Source organism: Gouania willdenowi, chromosome 24 (assembly GCF_900634775.1).
Source record: "Gouania willdenowi chromosome 24, fGouWil2.1, whole genome shotgun sequence".
Lineage (NCBI taxonomy): Eukaryota > Metazoa > Chordata > Actinopteri > Blenniiformes > Gobiesocidae > Gouania > Gouania willdenowi.
The window spans coordinates 2846419-2861526 of NC_041066.1; the positions used below are offsets into that span (position 1 = coordinate 2846419).

Consider the following 15108-nt stretch of genomic DNA (forward strand, 5'->3'; position numbering starts at 1 on the left):
CATTTATTAGGACCCCCATACCACAAATAATTTACCTTACGGATTCAGACAAACAGAGAAGAAAAGAATGTGAATGCTACTGCAAAAAGATTTTTAATATTGATCTTACAGTTTATAACAGTTCTTTATCCTCCAGTTTTGTTTGAGATATAACTGTATAAGCTAATTGCTGCTCATCTAATCATAAGTTCCAATAGCTAAGCCATGTGGATCATGGACGACAGGTCCCCACATGTCTGAATCTCCCTCCCTGTCCACCTTAGGACCACTTAAGACCAGCCTTTTAAAACAGGCTTTTCCCTTTTTTACCCTCTTTTATTCTGTTTTATTGACTGTTATATCATGACATTTTAGTAGTAGTAGTATGTAGCACTTTGATATTTTATTATTAAAAGTGCCCAACAATTAAAATCTATTATTATTATAAATTGGATGTTCAGTTCAAAGTCTCTGAATAACTACCAGAACACATGAGTCATTATTCTAACAATATTTGTCATAAAGTTTATAAAGCCATTCATCCATCCATTTTCTGTCCCACTTGTTCCTGTTTTCAGGATCGCAGGGGTCTGCTGGTGCCTATCTTCAGCTGTCAATGGGCATTAGGCAGGGGTACACCCAGCACAGGGCACCAGTCCATTGCAAGGCAACACACAGACGGACACACAAATCCACAATTATGCCACTGGGCAAATTCGAGACTCCAATCAACCAAATAGTCATTAGGTTTTTTGATTGTAGGAGGAAGCCGGAGTACCTGGAGGAAACCCGGGGAGAACATGCAAATTCCACACAGAAAGGACCCAAGTGTCCACCCCAGGGCTTGAACCCAGAAACTTCTTCATTTGAGGCGGACATGCAAACCACTAAGCCACCGTACAATAATGAATCTGAGTTGATACGTCACTAAGCTATCAACACCCTGATAGTCTTGAGTAGCTTATGAGAAGAAAAAAATCATTCTTTACATGATGATATTTCAGATTCTTCTTTTTGCTTCCACCTCTGCAGAATGTGAAATGCAGTTGTTGCCAGGAAACTACTCTGAGCAACTTTTGAAAACTGCCAGCTGAAAATATTGACTTTAAACAGCTTCAACCTCAGACCCTAAGCCTGCAGAATCACATACTGTGCATACCAGTGCAGGCTTTAAACTGTCACACCAGAATAGACATTAGGAAAGAAAAAGCCAAACAATATTGTTGAATTCAAAAACCTTTGGATCATTACATAATCTATTTTAGATCAAAAAAAAAAATAACAATCCAGCACATGCCCAAGCACTGAACAATTTAAATCTATGAACTCATGGCTAAGAATTTGAAAAATCCATGGAAACTGGAATAATTGGAGGAAGGATGAAGTAGCCTGTACTCCCTGAGTGGAATTTAATGATACTATTATTATTATTACAACCTTTTCTCCTTTTTTTACCATGCAGAAGAATCATATAATAAAATAATAATGATGATAATTATAGTATTTATCGTATTCATAATAATAATAATAATAATAATAATAATAATAATAATAATAATAATAATAATAATAATAACGTGTTGACATGTGTTGACCGGCTTTGTTTGTGTTGTAGTAACAGAGAAATATCTTAGTCATTGTTCTCCATCACATAGTGTGTGACGGAGGGAACAGGGCGTCGTACAAAAAGGGGGAACGTTTCTCGAAGCTACGCTGCGCGCGCCATAGGGCGTACGCGCGCACCTCCTTCCCTCCTCGAGCTCGTTAAAAAAAAGCCGATGTAGCGCCGCGCGCGGACGATGTTGTGAATGAGGGGATGGAGTGACGTCACCGACTGAATGTCAACAATGTAGCGACTGAGAGTAGGCGTTCCAGTCGAGAGTACGGAGAGCGGAGACGGAGCGGCACGCCGTGCTGGACCAACCGCACGCACACACACACACCCGTAGTACAGCTGCACGTTGTTGTTTGTTTGTTTTTCTTCTAATTTCACCTCGAATTGTGAGCGCGTGAGAGAAAAGCAAGTGGCGGCGGGAAGCAGCAGCAGCCCCGGAGTGTTTGAGGAAACAACAGCGAGTCATCATGTGAGAGAACTTATGTGGACAAAAGCAGCAGGAGCGAGCGGAATAAAGCACCAGGTGAGCGGACACGCACTCCTCCCTCCTCTCCGCCGCCTATTGTTGATGCACACACTCACAAACTTGCGTAAGGTGTCGTAAGCTCCGTGAAAAGCTGTAGGATCAACATTTGTCAAAACTGCAGCACGCTCGGACACACACAGGCTGTGCGTGTGTATTTGTTTGTAAAGTGTAGGGTGTAAACGCGGCTTCAGCAGTGAAACACAACTCTGGACCACATCCTGTTTTGCTTTGAGTTACACCAATGTGAGCCTTTTGTGATGCCTGAGAATGGTTCTGTCTTCTGACTGCAGGGATCTGTTATTTCACACCTTCTCCTACATGATTGAATAATTCAATTCCACAATGTTTTGTATTTAGTTAATATCATAAATCATGAATTTAAAAAAACAACAACTAAGCATTTCAGGGCATTTTCGGTGCCCACAGCCTATGATCTCATCAAAACATCCAAATATTTGCTGTGTAAGGGCGAGCCTTGTTTTCTCAGGCAGCCAGTAGAACATTCTCTATTCTTGCTCTCTGGTGCTGCTACTTTCACACTAAAATTTCTCTATGAAGCACGTGTGGTAAAACAATCATTTATTAATAAAATAACGTCGATCCGCTCTGGATTGATGCTTTCATCAGCCGTGAATGAAATCCAAAGCCACGCAGCGGCTTTTTACGCGCGGTCCTGCATTGTCATGTGAATGGATGCTGTGGCTTAGTCAGTGTCCGTCATTCTCATAATGAGGGAGTCATTGATGTGATGCTAAATGATGCAGGGAAAAACGGGACCATACGGTCAGATCATATGTGTAAATATTTGGGTCATAAGCAGCAGATGTCACGAGATAGGGTGTTCTGTGCCGTAAATGAATAACAATAAATGAGTGTTTTATTTGATAAACACACTTGTCTTTGTGTAGCTACTCCGTCATAGTGTATAAAGAGCGTGCGCGCACCGTGCGCAGAGGCAGCATGGATTAACGCGTTTCCCTCCGTTACTATTGTCTGGATAAGCACGTGTTTGACTCTGCGACGATGCGGCTGATGCTGCCATTATTGCAGTGATACAGCACTGACATCCCGGCCCCTTTGTCTGTTAGTGCTGATGCAACGGCGGGGGGGGGGGGGGGGGGGGGGGGGTACTAACGGGATCTTTTGTGGAGATGCAGTGCAGGTGTGTTGCTGCTACTACTCCGAGTACTTTTGATTGTAGTTGTGTTTTCACGCCAGCTGACGTAAAAACACATTTCACTCAGCGTGCGCGCAGCGGCGCACTCATGCGCAGTTTTACGCATGGTGCCTTTTGTTCTTTACAGTAGCCCCCACTGCCCGTGTTTTTCCCATGTGTGGCAATCCTGTTGGGGTGTGTGTGTGTGTGTGTGTGTGTGTGAAGGGTGGGGGAGGATGGGGGCTCATAGCTGAAAAGCCTTCAGTGACTCAGTGAGGCTTAAATGCCACCCCACCACCCCCTGGAACTGCACCGTGTCGCATCATCTCTTTGTTCCCCAGTGAGGAGGAGAAAGAGAAGGAGAACACACGGATGAGATGAGTCATGGAAGGTGACTGCAATCAGCCAATCGGACAGTCTGTCACATCTGTCATCGACAAGGAAACTCCGTCATTGTCAAGAAAACCTTTACGTCAATTATTGATTATATAATACATCCCAACACATCATTATTATTCTTACCGAACATACATAAGTATCTGGTAAACGAACAAACAAAAATATCAATCAATAGATACAATTATTATGAATAACTATATTATTATTAATAATAAAAACAATAATAACAATAAAATCTTTTCAGAAAGGGTCGTTCAATATGAGATATTCAGATCAAAATAAACAAACTTAGCTCTACACCAAACACACATAACTATATCTGCTAAATAAACAAACAAAAAGATCAATCAATAGATAATAATAGCAGAGATGCACTGATACCGATACTTCACCAATACACTCGTACCTGTTAAAGTTCACGATACCAAGAACCGATACCCACTGCATCCAATGGCTTTGAATAGTTTCCTGTCATTTCTGTTGTATTTTTTAGTATTGGCTTCCAGAATGACCTGTTTTTACAGACAAGGTTTCTTTTTTCAACTTGAAATGTCACCTTTTTAATCATTTCTGAATTTTTTTAATCCAATATTTAAACGTGTTGTAACAAGCAGAGAACAAAATAAAAGCTGTCTTTCACTTCATTGCATTTTGCTCAATAGTTTTTTTGTGTTTGTGGTATAAGTATAGTACAGTATCTGTACCATGACCATGACCTCATCAATTAAGTTATAATACGGTGACCATGACATGACATAGATTGGGCTATCCAGACATTTTTCCAAAATGTACCATTTTAAATGTACTGTACTCTGGAGATTTGTCACCAGTGTAAATAAACTGTAATATGTTAAATACTCTTACTAAACAAATATTAAATCTGGGACTGAAGGGACTTTATAATGGGACAGTTTGACCTTGACCTGGAAGTATTGTTTGGAAAATTAACAACTCATTTGTTTAATACAGTGCAACCTAAAAGTAGTAAATAAATATAATGTATATTTTTTTCACAAGAATATGTATTTTAATAACATTGCTTGTGACAGTAAAGGCCTTTAAGTGAAGCAGGAAACAGATAATCCTTATTGTGCCATTCAGGTATTTTTACTAGTACATACTTTGTGCTTCCGATTTTACATGATTCGGGAAAATGGATGTAAAATATGGAATTAACCTCCTGAAAGAGAAATATAGATATTTTTTATTCTTATTATTATCATTTTATACAATTATTTTTATTTTTAACAGAATTCAATTAGACACAGAATATAACCTCACATGCGTGATTTGAGAAATGATCACCCATTAACACACAATATGTCTTCATTGAAGGGTGGGCAGGGGATGAAAATAATCAATCTCATGCAAAATATGAATTAATATGATGTAATATGATGGACTTCTGAAATGGAAATAGCTTTATAACACAGACTAAATCATTACTGACATGTTTTGGGATTAATTCCCACACTGCACAATATTTTTTGCCCTCAAACGAGTGGTCTAATGATTAGCTTTAGCAAGGGTTAGCAAATGACTGGATGTGTGAAATTGTGCATGATCTTAGCATGTATAAATATGAAATGAATAACAAGAGTTAACTCAATAACTGTGTTAAGCATTTTTGCATATGATTTTGGGAACTTTTATAGGCTGTAATAACATTTAATAAGGAAAAGCAGATAAAACTGAAACAAATGTTTAAACTTAAAAAAAGATATTTGTATGAGTTGTCAAAACTGCTAACAATAGATGCAAATATCTGATAATTTTTCATTATTATCAGATATAGTTTTAGTTGTGTCTCTGTGTTTTGTGATTATGGAAGCTAAGTGTAAATGTAATGCCTCACTCTCAGTTACCCACAATTGGAATAACCACTGTGACATCAATTTGGTATTTTTTTGCCAGAAGAATGACTGTGCATGAAGTAATAATAATGTGCATGTGCACAACCATCAAAGATGTACAGTCTTCTCTTTCTTCTACATTATACAGTACAATCAGTCATTATGAAATGTTCCACATTTGTTTAAAGGGGCGGTCTTGTGCTATTTTTCACCCATCTCCATTTGTTGTAAGAATCCCAACAACATAGTATTTCAGGTTTATTTTCCCAAACTTGTCTGTTTTCCAGAGTTTTAGCCCTCTGAAAAGTTACTTTCTGAGCAGTTCTAAAAACGGGCTGTTTTGGGGCTTACTTGTGCATATTCATGAGTGGGCGCATCTGTAGATATAGACTTCATGCCTGGCTTTTGCGAGGGAGATCAGTGATCACCAAAGCAATATTCTTTTGCTATCCACACACTGTTGTTATGTTTTCAGCCAAAAAACTGCACATTACAGTAAAACTAGGGGTGTCCCGATTCGATAATTATATCGGATATTGGTCCGATATCAGCCAGAAAATGGATATTGGATTTTATCGGACTGCATCTAAAATCACCGATATAAGCTTTCCGATAAAATTTTCCATTCCAGCACTTCTATTCATAGGTGACTGGATAGACACTAAAAACGGAACTGGTTGTAACTTCTCCCTGGTGCTACACCGTGGCTGCCCACTGCTCCTCAGGGAGGGGTTAAATGCAGAGCCTTACATATATGACAAAGTATAATGCATATTCTATATTAAACCGCAGTGTTTGTTTTACCTGTGAGATAGTTTCACATTCTTATATAGGGTAGGAGGAGCCAGGATTGTCAGGAGGACGTCAAGTAGCGGGGAAAATTCTACTCAACAGCTTGGAGCTGACTTTTTACAAAATGTGGAATAACAAGGGAGGGAGGAAACAACTTTTCCAACTTTGGCCCTCAGAATGAGGTAGAGATCCACTGATTATTCGGTAACCAAATATATTCGGCCGAATATTGCTAAAAAAAAGAAATATTCTGCCTTCGGTGGAGTGAGTTAAAAGCAAGGCCGAATAGTAGCGTGTGATGCAATCAAACAACGTGTAGTGACGTGGTGCCCGACGCACATTTCTTAGTGCCCATTTATCTTTGCTGTCCCTGCAAAAACTCTGTCTGTTTTTTGTGTAGCACAGCGGTGCTCCATGAAAACGTGACCAGCTTTAATCAGCTTCCCCAGCTCAGTGTTCAAACTGGTGTGCCTGGCTAACTATGAATAACTCAGTCCTTGTTGTCCTTTAGTTTTTTTTATTCCAGCCTTTTGTCCGTGCCTCGTAGGTTCACAGTCACAGTCATCAAGCTACCTCAAGTACAACCGTTTTAGTGGGAACTTCCGGTTTACAAAATAAAAGCCAATTGGAGCAATGTTATTAGAATATTGCATTCAGACATCATCTAATCAGAGCTACAGAAGATCCATGGGACAAGTTGTTCTGTTGTTGTGGACAAGACCATCAATGCCAGGGATTGTTTAGTCTTAAACATCGTAGTTTAATGATAACTTCTGATACTGTAGAATATTCTGACCCCGAGTGCTGAAATAACGGACGCTTCCTTGTGTCCATTTATTTTTGTGTAATTACGGTCTGGATTGATGTCATCAGGATAATTTAAATTAGATTAATTTAAACTAAGTTGATCAAAACTTAATCAATAAACCTGATCAGATTCAGTAAATCTCTTGATCTCTGAGAGGAAATCAGGGAGGAGAGATTCAAGGTAGAAAATGGAAGGGTGGGGAAAAGTTGATTATTTTAAAGTGAGTGAGATGTGAAGTTGTAGTTGTGCATATTATGCTTATTGTGTTGTGTAATCAAGCCAGTCTGGTGACAAGTGTGAAGCTTAGGTATAATGGTGGTGGCTGTGGACAGAGGGAAGGAGTGGTTATACCTAAAACAGGTGTTTGGGATCAACGTGTCTAAAGTTAAGCCCACTACGAGTTTTATCCCACAGTCCAAGGCCAGTGCATCGTAGACCAATGTATGTCCAAGAACCGCAACCCTAACCCCAACCCCAAGGCCCCCCACCAACATCCACCCCCGCACCCAACCCCCTGAGGGGAGGGCCCAGAGAGCCCCCCGCCCGAGACCCCAGCAGAGGAGCCAAGGCCCACGCCCAGCAAACAGCCAGAGCCGCGCCGAACGGGCAGCTGGTGGGCACCCGATGCATGCCGCACCGCCGGCCCCCAGGCGCACCGACCGAGCCCCCCAGGGTGCCCCAGGTCACCTTTTTTCGATGCCGAAGCGCGATGCACCTGAGTTATTGCCAAAGTCAGTCCCACACATCGGCGTGGCAGGCCGCCCCGGGCCCGCACACCGCGAGGACCGCCCCCAAGGCAACCAGGAGAAGAGTCTAGACAAGACTACTTAGTAGTACAGGCGGCGGCACCCTCCACCCCCAGCCCCACCATCCAGCCCCCCAAGGGTTGAGTATGGGTGTGTGGTGCAGTGAGCCAGACCAGCTGGGAGTGAAGTGTTGAAGACGTAATTGTAATTTGAAAATGCAATTGACCTCAACCCTGACACTGATGACCCTGTGCCATCATGGCTGTGCTGCAGGAGGAATCATACTTTCTGATACTGGAAGGGAAAGTCAAGCTATAAGAAAACACCAATACAGAAAGCAGCAGAGCTCCACTGGCTTATTGAATCATGAAGTATACCAAGGTAGAGTGCAGGGTGAAGATCCCAATGATCTCCTCAGGTATTGATGGAGTTTAAAAACTTGTAATACTGTGTGTACCTGAGCAACCCTTGCCAGCTTTACTCAACATAAATTCTGTCCTTTGGTCAGGAAAAAGAAGGGAAAAACTGTTCCCATAGCTCTCCCACATCAGCACAAAGGCATGTTTGACTGGTCTGCTGCCAGCATGAGGGGTAGATGGAACACAAGCCTCAAATCCATTGCTTTACACCAAGAGCTATTGTGTCCCACTCACTCTTCTACTGTGTTGTCAAGATCTCTTCTCCCTGTCATGGCTTTGCTCTTCTTTGTGCAGCGTGTGAAATCAGACTGCATTATCCCAGCAGAGCCAGCATTATTCCATCAGATCTGCAGCTGCACAATCAGATTGTCTGTGATCTCTGTTCCCACTCGTGATCACATTTGAAACATTCCACGCAAATTTCAGACTGCAACATTTAGCTGGTTTTACCTGTTATTTATTACTTTGAGAAATGTTGAATATCCTGATAATCACACCCAACAGTTTCAATGGTCTTTCCACTATATCAGCTGAGTCAGTTTTTAGAATAGTGACCAATTGGAACCAGAATAGTGGACAAAGGGTTTTGTGTTTTTTTAGTCATTCTGTGTAGTTTTGGAGTCATTGTGTGTATCTTTTGGGGGTGTCCCGATCCGATATTGATATCGGATATTAATCTGATATCAGCCAGAAAACAAATATCGGATTTTATCAGACTGCATCTAAAATGTCCCATATATATTATATTATATTTATTCAATTGTAGAATACTGTAGATATTATGTTGAAGGTTAAAATTTATGTAACCAATTGGTTAATAATAAATGGGTCAGTTTTTCTCATACCTACTGCTGCTGACTATTGTTCTCTATTTGAATGACATCACTTGATCAAGCCTTTTCTAACATTCCACACTACAAAATAAGTAGTAAAAGTATGTATGATTCGTGCTGATATCGTATCGGATCGATATCGGCATTGGCCAAAACTCAAGTCTGTAATATCGGTATACCGTTTGTTTTATTTTTGTATTCTCATTTTGTGTGTTTTTGGAATCAGTTATTGTTTTTTTTTGTTGCCGTGTTACATAATTGATTGTTATTTTGTGTATTCTCGTTGTGTCTTTGTTTATTTTCTATTATTTGTGTGCATTTTTCAAGTCATCTTGTGTGCTTGGGGAGTAATTTTGGATATTTGTGTATTTTTGTAGTCATTCTGTGTATTTTTCTGTATTTTTTTAAGTAAATTTTTTGTGTTTTTTTGTGTTTATTTTGTGAGTTTACTTTGGGGGGCATACAGAATTATTCTGCATGTGGCCCCAGTTTCCTTTGTCTGTTCTGAGTGCTTGGTTAGTACTCCATACAAAGTCATACCCGTGCAAAGCAGACAAAGCATGTAGTCCACATCTGGTCCTAATGGTATGAGAGTGAAGCACTGGAGGAGTGAGGGGGTGTTGAAGTTTCTGAAGCAGTTGAACAGAATGTAAAGAGGTGTTCAGAGAATGAGGGAAAACATTTAGCGTGGTGTAATGACCTGTTTGTATTGGATTTGAGAAGCAATTTTACTTCTACTGCTGGCAGGGGACTGCAGAGCATTGTTTCTAAGTGCATCCAGTGAGCAGCACTGGTCCCAGTGCTGCAATGGAGTTCTTTACATTCAGCTCCAGCAGGAACACTTAGTTCTAAGTTTGTCTGCTGAAAAAAGTTAGGAGGAGTCAGACCTCTGCATATAAAAGGGCTTTAATTTACAATCATTTTATTTGAATTTGAAATCAGCTGTATTTGTAACATATTTATCACTGTATTATATTAATCTCTTTTGTATTTTTTCCATTATATTTTCATTAAAATTCAGCATCATTTAAGATAAGACAGAAATATGTTCTTTCAGAATATTAAAATGTCTTTTTACTGACAAAAGTAAATAGAGTAAAATAAAAGTCCTAATCATGACAAACAATATCAATACATTTTCACTAAACCTAGAAAGTTGTAAGATGTAAATGTAAGAGTCATAAGATAGTTTGTATATTACATTCAAATGAAAGATTTTATATAATTCTTTCCATTTCACCAGTATCTTGTGAATAATCTACTTAAAGAGGATGGGTGTTATTTATAATGTGTAGAGTGATTAACAATGGATGTGCTAGTGATGAACTCTCTATTGTGTATTTAGGAATAGAGTAGACTAAAAGCAGAGGTGTAACGTACTAATATATCCTACTCAAGTAGAAGTACTGTTACTTAATTGAAATTGTACTCAAGTACAATTAAAAAGTAGCTCAATTAAATAATAATAATAATGCATAATCTTATATAGCGCTTTTTTGGACACTCAAAGTCGCATTACAGATTTAAGGGATTATTCTTTCACTCCACACTTAGTGGTGGTAAGCTACTATTGTAGTCACAGCTGCCCTGGGGCAGACTGACGGAAGTGAGGCTGCCATAGTGCGCCATCGGCCCCTCCATTCCGGCCACTACATTCATACTAGGCAATGTGGGTGAAGTGCCTTGCCCAAGGACACAATGATAGACACCACTGGGGTGACCGTCCCCCACTGTGGCACCTGGAATTCTCAGTGGTCTCCCATTCAACTACTAACCAGGCCCAGACCTGCTTAGCTTCTGAGATCTAACGGGATCGGGCAATGACAGGCTGGTATGGCCAATAGTATTCAAAGTAGGGCTGGGCAAAAAAAATAGATTTAATCAATTCATCAAATTTGTAGATGAAAATGATTTATATTTTTGCAAATTCGAGTTAAAAAAAAATAATATATATTTTTTTTACCACAGTTTTTTCAGACATTTTCGCGTTCCATCCTTGTGGGTTACCGTAGCGCGATGTGAGCCAGCCCTCTCTTTGTTTATGTTTGTTTACCCTTAGTGTAGTCTATATGTGTGCCACAGGCATGTTTAATTATTATTCACACTAGTTTATTATTTTTTTAATTGTACCGTGGCTGAGGTGGTAGTGGGTCGTCTTCTGATCGAGAGGTTGGGGGTTCGATCCCAGTACCTGACTATGTGTCGAAGTGTCCTTGGGCAAGACACTGAACCCGAAGTTGCTCCCAGTGGTCGACTAGCGCCTTGCATGGCAGTCCTGTCCCACTGGTGTGTGAATGTGAGAGTGATTGGGTGAATGAGCTGATATGTAAAGCGCTTTGAGACTGCTTCAGTGTGGTGATAAAGCGCTATATAAAATCAAGTCCATTTACCAAGTCCATTTAATGTTATATGTTATAGAATATGTAGTTATATGATTTCTTAATCAGAAAATTTAAGCTACTGTGAAGTTGCTGTTGCACTTTTGCTTAAACCTGGTTAAAGCTTGAAATTGTTGAAGGACAGAGCCTCATTTGCTTTTTATGTTGGGATTGTTCTATGGATTTTCACTCTTAAAGGACAATCACAGCAATAAAGTTGCACTTTTGACAATATATCTGATGTCTGCAGTCATTTTTAAGTGCATTGGGGGAAAAAAATCTAATCAAAACTCAAAATTTTCTTTAAAAAATCAGACTTTTTTAAGGCAAAATCACCCAGCCCTAACTCATAGTAAAAGTTAGTTGTTACTTTCACCCCCACATTTCTTTTTTGGTAATACATTTTGATATGGTTCCCTGGCATACAGTAAACATCTCACGTATAAACTTAAAAAGGTAAGCAATGTTTACATTGCATTATGATACTGTGGTTGAATGCAAATATGTCAGAAAGTCGCGGCCAGGGATTTGCATCATCATCAGCCTCTCTTTCGTTGTGGTGTTTTTTCTGGACTCCTGGTCTCCAATGATGTCCATGGTTCAATGGTTCACTTCGGGCCACATAAGCAGCAGCGAGTTCTTCTTCTTTTGATGCTCAGAGAAAATAACCAGCATTCAATGCTGTTTTGGTGCAGTGCATTACCTTTAATCTGGTTGGTTGGCTGTGAGGAGATGCATTGGATTGTTGTCTGGTCATTTAATTTTTTGTAGTTTTACAAAGTCTGTTGATTATTTAAAATGTACTTAAGTACAAATAAAATGACTGATTTGGAAATGTACTACTTGAGTAGTTGTAATCTGTTACATTCACTAATAGTTAATTATCAAAAAGAATGACATATTTCTCTCTCAAATACTCATTTTGTCACCCTGAGCTATTGTACTTGTGTTCTTCATGATCTCTGTCAGTGTTGTTGACACAAAATCAAACGTTCAGATCCAAAGTGAATAACTGCTTCCATGCAAAAACAAAACAAGTTAATAATAATATTCATCATTGTTGTGGCCATTTGAGTCATTACTGGTACTGAACTCAGAATTCACTTCCTGCAACGAAAAGGACAATTATTTGATTTAGATTTAGATTTTTTAAAGTCAGAATGAAGTGTTACACTGAATGTAGCCTCATATGCATGTTTTGAGAAAAATGTCACACATTTATACCAGTTTGTCTACATTAACAGGTGTCAGAGAGACAGAAAAGTTCATTCTTGCGCAAAATCTGATGCAACATGACAGACTAAGCCTTTTGAATTGGAAATAGCTTTATGACTAAACCCTCATCAACATGGGCTGAGACAATATCATTTTTTTTTAACTATATTTTTCACTTTAAAATGGGTGGTCTAATGTTTAGCTTTAGTAAATGTAGCAAATACACAAATATTTGCAGTTTCTGGGCTTGTGTTGACGCATTTCTGCTGTGTCTACAGTCAATCTGGAAATAATGACAATAGTTAACTTCATTAATTATATTAAGTATGTTTGGCACTAATATCCTGTAATGACATGTGATTTTGAAAAGCTGATGAAACTGAAACTAAAAGGAAACATGAACTGACCCCTGTTCGACCTGAGAATCTAATTTCACAGAATCAGACTTTATTATAATTTTTTCCACAATCTGATGACAATTTTCTGGCTGATTATCCACAGGATGTGATCTAGCTCCGGGACGTAAGCACATGTTGCGTTTGCCTGCATGCATGCAGTTAGCGCACAGTGTGAAACTCACGCCTCCACATTCAAACCCAATCTTTGATGAGGAACCTTTTTCAAAGTGGAGGCGTGTTGTTTTGAAATTCCTCAAACTTGTGTGTGGTCTTTCTTTAGGTTTTTATTTTCCAAGCGTCACAGGAGGTGAATGACATGTGTGCTGTGGTGTTTCTTTCCTCTCTCAGCCCACTGGGAAAACAGCAGCCTGAGAACAGCACCAAGTGCTTTCCCTGTGTCCTGATATTCACCATGGAAACGCAGCCATTATCACCACATCTAGCTAGCCTATAGCACCACCATATAGTCACGCTGCATTTTCTGGAGGTTGCTTAGGTTATTCCTTGTAAACAGCAGAAATCTGTGTGGTCCCTGCAGGGGCCCACCCCTCCTGCTGCCACCACAGAAATAATAGGTTTATAATATCAAATGAGATCATTTTACTTTGAAATGTTAGTGGTGTACGTTGTTGGACTGTCACATATAAAGATTGACAGTGTTCTTACTGTAACTGATGAGAATAAATGAGATATTCTCATTTACTCCTAATCTGTTCACATGAAATCACCACTTAATAACACTTGCATAAGCTGTGGAAATAGTGGCACATGCTTCTATTTTGACCCCAGCATTTATTGTCAGAATCCTTTAAGGGACACATTATCAACATTCATGTCAGCATTTAAAATAAAGACCAATCTGAACATTAATACAGGAAAGAACAAAGGGGGTTTTGTCTGTATTTTTGTAGTGTAGTGTTTTTTTGGTGTCCTTTTGTGTATTTTTCTCTCATTTTTTGTGTTTTCTCCATCATTTTGTATATTGCTTTGTTATTTTTTTAGTTGTTTTTTTTGTTTCTTTAATTTTGTATGTTTTTAGAGTTGTTATTTTGTATTTTGGTTATTGTTTTGTATTGTTATGTTAGTTTTGTTTTCAGTTTGTGTGTTTTTGGAGTAATTTTTTTGTATTTCTGCAGTTATTTTGTAGCTCATTCCTGCCTCTGAGTAACTGTGTTAAAGAGAGATAGTAATTATGTGGAAGAAGATTCCCATCCTCAACCCTCCTGACCCTCCTTAAACAGTTTATGGGCTTTTCAAATTCTGTTATGATGAGCTGAGTGTTAATAAAACAAATAAACTGTTGCTTAGCTTGCATGGACATTCTTTTGATTGTTCAATACAAAGATTCTTTTATAATGCTCATTATTTACTTGTTTTATATCCATGTAATCTAAATGACATATTCTTAAATTCAACTCCTTTTTGTTTTCCTGAACTCACTTATCTTTTTCAATTGAATGTGTATTTGTGTTATTTCATAAAATGTGGTTCATTAGATGCTTGTAAATAAGCACCTGAACCATCATAATAAAGTTTATAAAATGTGAAGTATTCAAACCTGTCTGAGCCAGACTGAATTAATCTTCAACAGGTTTGAGTTTTTAAACATGAGACAATGACGCTCTTTTGTTCACCGACATCGCTCTGTATTATTTTGGTTGTAAACTATCTGCTCGTGTCATTGTTAGGTGCTTTCTCATCTCGGTGAGTGGTCATTATTGCATTGTGTGATTGTAATGGAGTATTTATGGTCCCAGCATGGGAGCACACATGTGACAGCAACGTTTTATTATAGTGTGATGCTTAGGTTTAGCTACGGTTACTATGCAAACAACGATAAAAGAGCCTTAACTCACCTAGATTATGAGTATCAATGCTGTGACAGTGTCACGTGAAGAAATGTAAACAAACACTAAAGACCTGAGATCAGTCGGCTGCAATTAACATATGCAGTTGACTTTTTTGTCTTCCACATTATAATACATACTGCA

The 15108-nt window shown here is 39.0% G+C and overlaps 1 protein-coding gene and 1 pseudogene across 2 annotated transcripts in view; one reads left to right on the forward strand and one right to left on the reverse strand.

Annotated features, from left to right (window-relative positions):
* The first annotated feature begins 1799 nt into the window (after window positions 1-1799).
* bach2b (BTB and CNC homology 1, basic leucine zipper transcription factor 2b) overlaps window positions 1800-15108 on the forward strand; it is a 101350-nt gene continuing 88041 nt past the window's right edge. For both annotated transcript variants that reach the window (XM_028439879.1, XM_028439877.1), the window contains exon 1: window positions 1800-2117. The gene's annotated coding sequence lies outside the window, so the exon portion shown is untranslated. The remainder of the gene's footprint in view (window positions 2118-15108) is intronic.
* Window positions 10854-10972, reverse strand: LOC114458138 (uncharacterized; annotated as a pseudogene).